The sequence below is a fragment of the Schistocerca cancellata genome, chromosome 3, assembly GCF_023864275.1.
Source record: "Schistocerca cancellata isolate TAMUIC-IGC-003103 chromosome 3, iqSchCanc2.1, whole genome shotgun sequence".
NCBI lineage: Eukaryota > Metazoa > Arthropoda > Insecta > Orthoptera > Acrididae > Schistocerca > Schistocerca cancellata.
Window position 1 is genome coordinate 785,180,437 of NC_064628.1, and position 10,553 is coordinate 785,190,989.

The following is a 10,553-nucleotide window of genomic DNA, read 5'->3' on the forward strand; positions in this document are numbered from 1 at the left end:
TTTTTGACACAGTTCCGTCTTTGTAAATCGCCATCTTTGTAGGTGAACATTCGTGTAGCCGAAATACTTAGATGCGAGTGTGGTACTCTACAGTATCTGCGTTTTTAAAGTTGAGAAACAGTTCCATCTTGTTTGTTATTCGGTAAAATAAGCACTTCTCAGAAAGCAGTCAACAGAGCAATAAAAAACCCTCAGGACTTTCGATGTAAGTAACACTTAAGTAGTTGAGTTATTAACATCGTAAGTATTTCATAATGCAGGCTATTTTCATATGCGAACAGGTGTCTGAGGATAGATGTGTCGGCTCTAAAAGCGGTACAGGTGCTATTTATCCTTACTAAATGGCATTATTAATGACGGCTGGTTGCTCTTTCTGCTTTACTGTAGTAATTCACCAGTAATAAAGATTTTCATGGTAGCTGATGCTGTGCAACATGATTTGGTAAAATTATTTTATAATGTATCAATGAAAACGCAAAGCGTGGGTGGTGTATAATATTCATTCGTCTCTGAACCAGATTTATGCTTGCAAGGCCATTGTCAGACAATAAACAACTATGTCCTCAATGACGATAACGAGTTAATGAAAACCTCTGGGACATTTCTTTTATTGTACAGGTGTGCTGACGGGATATGGACTATAAACTAAGGTGGGCCTGCTGCCTACACATAGGGTCACCTTCGTGACGATGAGGATGTCATCCACTGAGATAAGATAACCGTGAATAGGTAGTACGCCGTTCAAATAGCAGTAAAAGCTACCTATATTGCATCCCATCTGTGCTGAGCACGTGTGGGATGAGCTTCTAGGGGGAGGAGAGAGGGGTGGAGTGCTCTGCAGATCGGTCTGTGGAAAGCTTCCGCCCTTCACATAAGGGTCTAAGCAGTTAATAAGGCGGTAGGCGTGACACAGCAGAGTAAGTTTGGTCAGTTCTGCCCCTACCAGGACAAGTTTATGTCCTGGGCAGTATCACTGTCTGGCCGACTGGGGTCTGCAGTGTACACCTACTGTGTGCATGGTTCAGTGGCACTGCTTCAAGATGGTTCATCTACATCTACATCTACATCCATACTCCGCAAGCCACCTGACGGTGTGTGGCGGAGGGTACCCTGAGTACCTCTATCGGTTCTCCCTTCTATTCCAGTCTCGTATTGTTCGTGGAAAGAAGGATTGTCGGTATGCTTCTGTGTGGGCTCTAATCTCTCTGATTTTATCCTCATGGTCTCTTCGGGAGATATACGTAGGAGGGAGCAATATACTGCTTGACTCTTCGGTGAAGGTATGTTCTCGAAACTTTGACAAAAGCCCGTACCGAGCTACTGAGCGTCTCTCCTGCAGAGTCTTCCACTGGAGTTTATCTATCATCTCCGTAACGCTTTCGCGATTACTAAATGATCCTGTAACGAAGCGCGCTGCTCTCCGTTGGTCTTCTCTATCTTTTCTATCAACCCTATCTGGTACGGATCCCACACTGCTGAGCAGTATTCAAGCAGTGGGCGAACAAGCCTACTGTAACCTACTTCCTTTGTTTTCGGATAGCATTTCCTTAGGATTCTTCCAGTGAATCTCAGTCTGGCATCTGCTTTACTGACGATCAACTTTATATGATCATCCCATTTTAAATCACTCCTAATGCGTACTCCCAGACAATTTATGGAATTAACTGCTGCCAGTTGCTGACCTGCTATTTTGTAGCTAAATGATAAAGGATCTATCTTTCTATGAATTCGCAGCACTTTACACTTGTCTACATTGAGAGTGAATCGCCATTCCCTGCACCATGCGTCAATTCGCTGCAGATCCTCCTGCATTTCAGTACAATTTTCCATTGTTACAATCTCTCGATACACCACAGCATCATCTGCAAAAAGCCTCAGTGAACTTCCGATGTCATCCATAAGGTCATTTATGTATATTGTGAATAGCAACGGTCCTATGACACTCCCCTGCGGAACACCTGAAATCAAACTTACTTCGGAAGACTTCTCTCCATTGAGAATGTCATGCTGCGTTCTGTTATCTAGGAACTCATCAATCCAATCACACAATTGGTCTGATAGTCCATACTTTGTTCATTAAACGACTGTGGGGAACTGTATCGAACGCCTTGCGGAAGTCAAGAAACACGGCATCTACCTGGGAACCCGTGTCTATCGCCCTCTGAGTCTCGTGGACGAATAGCGCCAGCTGGGTTTCACACAACCGTCTTTTTCGAAACCCATGCTGATTCCTACAGAGTAGATTTCTAGTCTTCAGAAAAGTCATTATACTCGAACATAGTACGTGTTCCAAAATTCTACAACTGATCGACGTTAGAGATATAGGTCTATAGTTCTGCACATCTGTTCGACGTCCCTTCTTGAAAACGGGGATGACCTGTGCCCTTTTCCAATTCTTTGGAACGCTACGCTCTTCTAGATACCTACGGTACACTGCTGCAAGAAGGTGGGCAAGTTCCTTCGCGTACTCTGTGCAAAATCGAACTGGTATCCCATCAGGTCCAGCGGCCTTTCCTCTTTTGAGCGATTTTAATTGTTTCTCTATCCCTCTGTCGTCTATTTCGATATCTACCATTTTGTCACCTGTGCGACAATCTAGAGAAGGAACTACAGTGCAGTCTTCCTATGTGAAACAGCTTTGGAAAAAGACATTTAGTATTTCGGCATTTAGTCTGTCATCCTCTGTTTCAGTACCATTTTGGTCACAGAGTGTCTGGACATTTTGTTTTGATCCACCTACCGCTTTGACATAAGACCAAAATGTCTTAGGATTTTCTGCCAAGTCAGTACATAGAACTTTACTTTCGAATTCATTGTACGCCTCTCGCATAGCCACACTACATTTCGCTTCGCGTAATTTTTGTTTGTCTGCAAGGCTTTGGCTATGTTTATGTTTGCTGTGAAGTTCCCTTTGCTTCCGCAGCAGTTTTCTAACTCGGTTGTTGACCACGGTGGCTCTTTCCCATCTCTTACGATCTTGCTTGGCACATACTCATCGAACGCATGTTGTACGATGGTTTTGAACTTTGTCCACTGATCCTCAACACTATCTGTACTTGAGACAAAACTTTTCTGTTGAGCCGTCAGGTACTCTGTAATCTGCTATTTCCAACCATCATAGCCACACAATTGAGATAATGAATTAATAAACAGTTTACTTTAGTACTTCTCAATGGTGGGCCTCATGTGGTTCCCAACTTTTGCAGTGACCGTAAACCATAAAATTACCAAATAAGCACCAACAAGTCGCAAAATCATGTTTTGTTTATTTACTTTTGTAAATCGATTTCAACTGAATAACAGCCATCATCGGTGCTTCCAACGAATATGTGCCCTGAGTAGTAACACTGTCTTAAGCTGAGGTCAGACATTTTTGACTTTATGTTTGACCTCTGCTGAGTGTTACTACTCAGGGCACTTATTCGTTGGAAGCACCGATGATGGCTGTTAAACAGTTGAAATCGATTTGCAAAAGTAAATAAAGAAAACATGATTTTGCGACTGGTTTCTGGTTATTTGGGAATTTAGAAAACTTGTGCAGATTTTCGTTAGAATTTTAGCATTTAATAGGGATTTATGTGTACTCAAAGAAGCACAATAACACGAATTTCAATTAGAATTAATGAATACAGCAATCGCTAAAGAAGATACAAAAACTAAAACGTAGTTCTCATTACGCTATCCCTGACAGTCGTGAGTAACGGAAAATAATACTCTCGCTCTTGTATGTACATAATGCATCCTACTTACACACACAAACAAGGCACAACGTCTAACTAATATAAAATAGTACTTAACATACCCATGCATGAACTGATAACAATCATACAGTAATCTCAAACAGATACAATCAGGAAGGTCAGGTGCAATGTAAGTGATACACAGACTTTTGTGAATCATTTAGTCAAATGGGTTCAGGAATTGATTGATTAGACACTAACAGTGATGTCTGAAGACGGCGCTGTACAGGGTGCTCTAAAATTCCCCTTACAAACTTCTAAACTTGTAAAGGGAACTAAGTAGACAGTATTTTGAATCGGAACTCAGATTCGGAAACATACCGTTCCCTTTCTACAGCGTCTCAAAACATGTTTTGCTAGGTAGGTATGCAACAGGTTAGTGATAATGGGGTTTGTTACGTCAGATCAGCTGATGTCTGTCCTGCTACTGTAGCCTCGTTCGAGTATCATTCACGTGCCTATGAGTGTTAGAGCATCATGGCTGAGTACCCGTATGCAGAATACACCGACTTGATCTTTCTGTATGGAGAAGATTACGGTGATGGAAGAGTTGCTCGTCGCCTTTATCAAGATCATTATCCATTACGCCCGACTTCATCGCATACGCTTTTCGTCATAATTACGCAACGGATTCCAGAAAGGTGTACCTCCACCGTCAGCAGGCGTGATTGTGGTGCTCCAAGGAGACGCCGCACATCCGATTTGGAAGAGGCCGTACTGCATCATGTCAAAGAGAACCTGTAACACTTCCGCCCTGTCGGACGTGCGTTAGCTCTATAAAGCCTGTACTGTAATAAGTTCACGGGCTTCACCTTATAAACAAGGATTTTAGTACATAAGTTGACCGCGTGTACCTAATGGAAGAAATTCGGACTTATATTCAGTCAGTAACTACAGTGATGCGTCAAGCAAATGTAAAATACAATTACGCGTTCGCATGGACAAGAAGTACACACAGTAGATATTACCAATGATTAATAATTCGGTCGCCAGCCTAATTAGGCATTGAATGAGTTTTTCCTTGTACAAATGTGTGCATGTACAAATATAACAACACGTAGTACTGTTGCGTTATATGGCAAAGTTTGGCGTAGGAAAAATCCACTGAACTAAAGTTTTCTTCTTTTGTACTAATTTGGATGAGCTAAAATTACACAACACCCCACAGCGATGATTACTACGAACTGCATTTGTATATAGATTAGACTGAAATCGGGCATAGATTACCCTAGAATTAGCAATTTTGAAAGTACACAAACAATGTCACTATTAAAATTGGAAAAAAACACTAATATACTTAGGATTGATATAGAAATTAACTTTGCTGTTCAAATCTAATCAGTACACTTCAAAATGTGAAAGAATAGGCAAGAGAAGGGGGGTGCCCCTGAAACTGTTATGGTCATTATACTGGAACTAGTAAGTCCTGAAGGTAAATTAACACTCAAAATTATCAATCTGTGGATAACTACTCTTTTGTCACGCTTCTGGATTAATTAATTGTCATTATTTCTGTCACACATTAATTAAATAACATCGCTAGCTCAATTCAAAATATATCTTTCAATTTAATCACACTGTTGTTCTTTACTGACATTTGCGTTAACACACCTAACTTTAACTTCTTTATAACATAGATTGGTCTGCAGATAATTTAATAGTAACTGTAAACTTTCAATTCGGGATACTCGGGTTGCACAATATGTGGTAAGGACCCTGTCTAGGTCAGTGATAAGGATGAGTAACGGCTAAGACAATTCTGGTAAAAGTCACGTTATTATTGAACAGTTAGAAACAGTTTCGACACTGGTCCACACAGATACACTTCTAAAGATGAAATAAATGTTTGACCTGTGCACGTCGGTGCGGCGGGTGGCGGGCAGCAAGATAGCGGGCAGCACAGCACACATACAAGCACGGCTAAGGCTCTCACAGTATCGGCACTTTCCTTCTTCTTAGCGTCGTAATCTTTCCAATTTTGTGCCTGAGGAAATAGCCATGCCAAGTAGTCGTCGGAATCGGCTCATCCGAGGCTCAATGGAATCCACTTTTCCTAGATAGCCTCCTTGGTACAGTACATGTTCCTCTGACCGATGCCCAACTCCGACTGTTTTACTGAGCCCGTTGTGCCGAACCGCGCCAGTGTGCGTTTTTCCCGCGCTCGCCTGCATCCACCTTTTCCCGCTCCCCTACAGGTAGGGTATTCACCACAGGTTTTCTACTACACATATTCTAATGCATTACCTACGTATGGACCAAGTGTATAAATTACAATTTTCACATCTTACAATAGTTTTAACATACATTTCCCTTTAGTTATCAAATTACTTGAAATTTAACATAAATAATAACATTCATTTCAAAAGTTGTTTACAGTTTCTTTAACATGACACGAAAAGAAAAAGAAATTCACAACATTACTTATGTATTACTTTACATAAATTCAGAAAGAAAATTTTATCTAAATTCATAAAGAAAAAAATTATTATTGGTACAGTTGTTATTGTTACAAACCCGTCAAAGAGCACATGAGCAATTTACTTGGCTCTTAGTGGGTGGAACTGTAAGACAAGTGATGTATTGGGTTACGCCTAATCACTTGTTTGTAAAAAATGGTCACGCTAAAACATATTTTCAAACGGCTGTAGCACGAAAACGGCATGTTTCTGTACATGTACTCCGATTCAGAACATTATGTACCAGTCCCCTCTACAAGTTCTAGTAGTTTGAAAGAGTAATTTTAGAGGACCCTACATAATTCTGAAATCCACAGAAACATTTTATGTATACAAGCAAAAAATAAGTAAGTAAAAACAACCTATTGGGTCATAAAGGTATAGCTGTCATCTACATATACAATATTATCCTAAAGTTCACAATTAAGTTCCTGGCAGAGAGTTTATTGAACCACCTTCAAGCTATTTTTCTACCATTCCACTCTCCAAAGCGCGAGGGAGAAACGAGCCCTTAAATCTTTCCGTGCGAGCGCTGATTTCTCTTATTTTATAGTGATAAGCATTTCTCCCTATGTAATTAGGTGCCAGCCAAATATTTTCGCACTCTGAAGAGAATGATGGTGATTGAAATTTCATGCGAAGGCCCTGCCACAACGAAAAATATCTTTGTTTTAATGATCGCCTTCCCAGTTCGCTTGTCATATCCGTGGCACTCTCTCGCACATTTCGCGTCGATACCATACGAGCTGACCTTCTTTGCATTTTCTCGGTGTCCGCCGTCAGTTCTAACTAATGAGGATCCCACATGGGACAGCAGTACTCCTGAAGAGGCTGGACAAACCTAGTGTAGGCAGATCCTTTAGTATCCCTGTTGCATTTTCTGTTCTGCCAATAAAACGCATTATTTGCTTTATTTTTTCCCAGAACATTATCTATGCGATCATTCTAATCGTTCGGATTTAAGTTATTGGTACTTGTAGCCCATAAGTGCTTAGTCTGAATTCACAGCCTTGAGATCTGCGTGATTTATCGTGTAACTGAAATTTAGAAGATTCTTTTAGTGCTCATGAGGATGACTTTACACTTTTACTTATTTATACTCAATTGTCACTTTTCGCACCATACAGGTATCTTGTCTAAATCATTTTGCGTTTGGTTTTGATCAGCTGAAGACTTTAGAAGACAGTCATCTGCAAACAGCTAAGTGGGCTTCTGAGATTGTCCTCTAAATTGTTTATGTAGATTAGGAGCAGCAGAGGGCCTATAACACTTCATTGGGGAACGCCTGATATTACTCCTGTTTTACTCAATGACTTTCCGTGAATTACTACGAGTTGTGACCTTTCTGACAGGAAATCACGAATGCAGTCACGCAACTCAGACGATACTCCCTGTCGGTTGCACAAACTACGCATGAGAATAAAGAGCACGTTGTGTTTCACAAGAACGATATTTTTGGAATCCATGTTGGGTGATTGCAAATAAATCTTTTTTATCGAGGTAAATCATAATGTTCGAGCAGAGCATATGTTCCAAAATCCTACAGTAAATCGACGTTAGCGAAATGGGCCTACAATTAGGCGAATTACTCCTATTTCCTTTCCTGGTTTCTGGTGTGACTCGTGCAACTTTCGATTCTTTAGGTACGGATCATTCGACAAGCGAGCAGCTGCAAATGTTTGCTAAATATGGAGCTAGTGTATCGTCATACTCTGAAAGGAATCCGACCGAAATACAATCTGGACTGGACACCTTGCCTTCATTACGTGGTTTAAGCTGCTTCGCTATACACAAGTCTTTCTCGTTAAGCAGTCTATCTTTTAGTTTGAACAGTATCAAAATCGCTACAAGTATTCCTGAGTTCATGCCCAACATGCAGAGAGAATCTGCACATGGGAAATTCATTTATATATGTGTAAGTAGAACAAGAAGATAGATATGTTTATGGACATACTTTGTAACCTCCCCACAAAAATTTAAAAGACAATGTTATATAGAAATGGAGCCAAGAAGCAATATCGTCCCCACAGAAATATTTAAATAAAATATAATAATAAATGGGACCCAAGAATAACCTCCTTGCAATGAAATGTGCTGACAAACGCAACAAAAATGTGAAATTCGCAATCTGACTCTGGTGTAAGCTTCCGCAAAATAATGAAAAACAATTCAGTGCTAATGAAATCTCAGTGATAATGATAATTCAATTAAACCGAAATATCGGTCTTTGGCCCTGTGCAAATCAGAATTAAATTCTTACCTCATTGTAACTGCTAGTCAAATTTCTGCTCTTATTCTTACGCACAGCTTGGAGGAAATGCATCGCAAATATAATTGTTATATATATATATTTTTTTACTTTAAGGGAAATTTTTTCTTTAAGGAAATGCAACGGAAATGTTATTAAAAAAAAGGAATTGTTTATTAAAAAAATGCTTAGCTTGAAATCAAATTATTATTGGGGCACTTGTTGGAAATTAATTACAATAAATGAACTTTACATTATCTGATGATTACCTTAATTAACAATATACCTCATTCAGCATCTTGACCAGTGTTGCCGACAGACAACATCACACAACCGCACTGGGCTGCTACTACTGACCGACCGCTCTGCATGACGACTACTACAGAACTGCTCTCAACGACAACTAACTGAGTACTACTCAACTGCACTGCTACAGACTCGCAACGACTGACTGACAGACTGAGAACCGCTCGCAACACTCGCGCGGTCAAGCGCATACTCTCTGGTCACAGATGCTACAATGCCTCGCCATCGCTGCTATGTTACATACGTGTTTCATAACCCTCCACTGGGGGGGCAAAAATTTGGCAGCGATGGTGAGTCATTTGGACTTGCCAAGCGCGGCAAAATTTTTCTTTAATTAACAAACTTCTACAACTTACAGAATATTTAGATGTAGTACATGAATTAAATGTTGTGCACACGCACTAAGTACAAAATATATCAGACAAAGACAAAATGTGAGTACAAAACATAGTAGCAAATCAGAAAAATGTATATACAAATTATTTGACAGATAACAAAGTGCACAGGCACTGAAAAAATTCTTTAGCATATTCAGAACAAATAAACAGACTGGCAAAAAATATTATGTTGACAAGTGACATGAGTGCACATGCACTGCAGTTGAGAACATATCAGTAAATGATGAAATGTATATACAATTAGTAACAAATGACATAAGTGCATACGCATTGAAGTATTGAATATACAGAATAGTACAAATCATATTGAAAAATGAGAAAAGTGCACAGGCACTGGAGTTCAGTAGAAAACATATTAACACACAACATAAGTGCACATGCACTGTAGTTCAGAACATATCATTAAAATAAAATACTAAAAAATTGTATATACAATATAAAAGACAAGAGTGCACATACTGTACTTGAGAACAAATCGAAAAAATGTCTTAGGTATTTTTGCAATAAATAAACATAATGGCAAAAATCATATCGACAAGTGACATAACTGTACTCGCACTGGAGTTCAGCGAATCAAAAAAAAAATGTATAGTCATGAACATAAATAATGTTAGCAAAAAATTATTTTCACTATGTGACAAGAATTAGGATAGGAAAGGGAAGGAATGCATCATGGTTGTAGCACTTTAGATTTTACACAGCTGTTCTGAAAGTCCATATCTTTCCACAGAAGTACAACACCAAGTGACACAATTTGCAGTTCTTTTCCCATCAGAATTCATCAGTGTAGCCAAGACACTGAACTCTCGTAGTAATATTTCATGTTCTCATTTTGGCAGTACATTAGGTACACCAAACAGTGGGACCATAATAACGTCTTCATCGCTCATGGTGGTGGACAGCATGTCGTGTCAACACCACGCTTTTACAAGGCACACCAACGTAGAAGTAGTGCAAACCCAAAGGTAGTGCTCCATGATCACTAGGATAGACAGGACAAATGGACATTGCAGTAATTCAGGGTAGTTAGCTCATGAGGTGAAGGACATTAAGTCACATAATATTGACAATTACAGTTTTCATTTGGGGCATTCATAGCCCAGTGTTGAACATTTCTGTACCATGAATGTAGTATTACAGAAAAATGTTCACAAAATTAAATTATTGGCATCATGGGTAATCGTATTACAATAAACAGTGGCAGTCCTTGGCCAGTTACAAAGCATATTTAGTATGACAGAATAATGTTCATCATTGGCACTCAGTGGCCAGCAAGTATTGAATATTACAGAACATTACACTCATTCTTGGCACTCAGTGGCCAGCAAGTACTGAATAGTACAAAACATTACACTCAATCATTGGCACTCAGTGGCCCAGCAATTACTGAATAGTACAAAACATT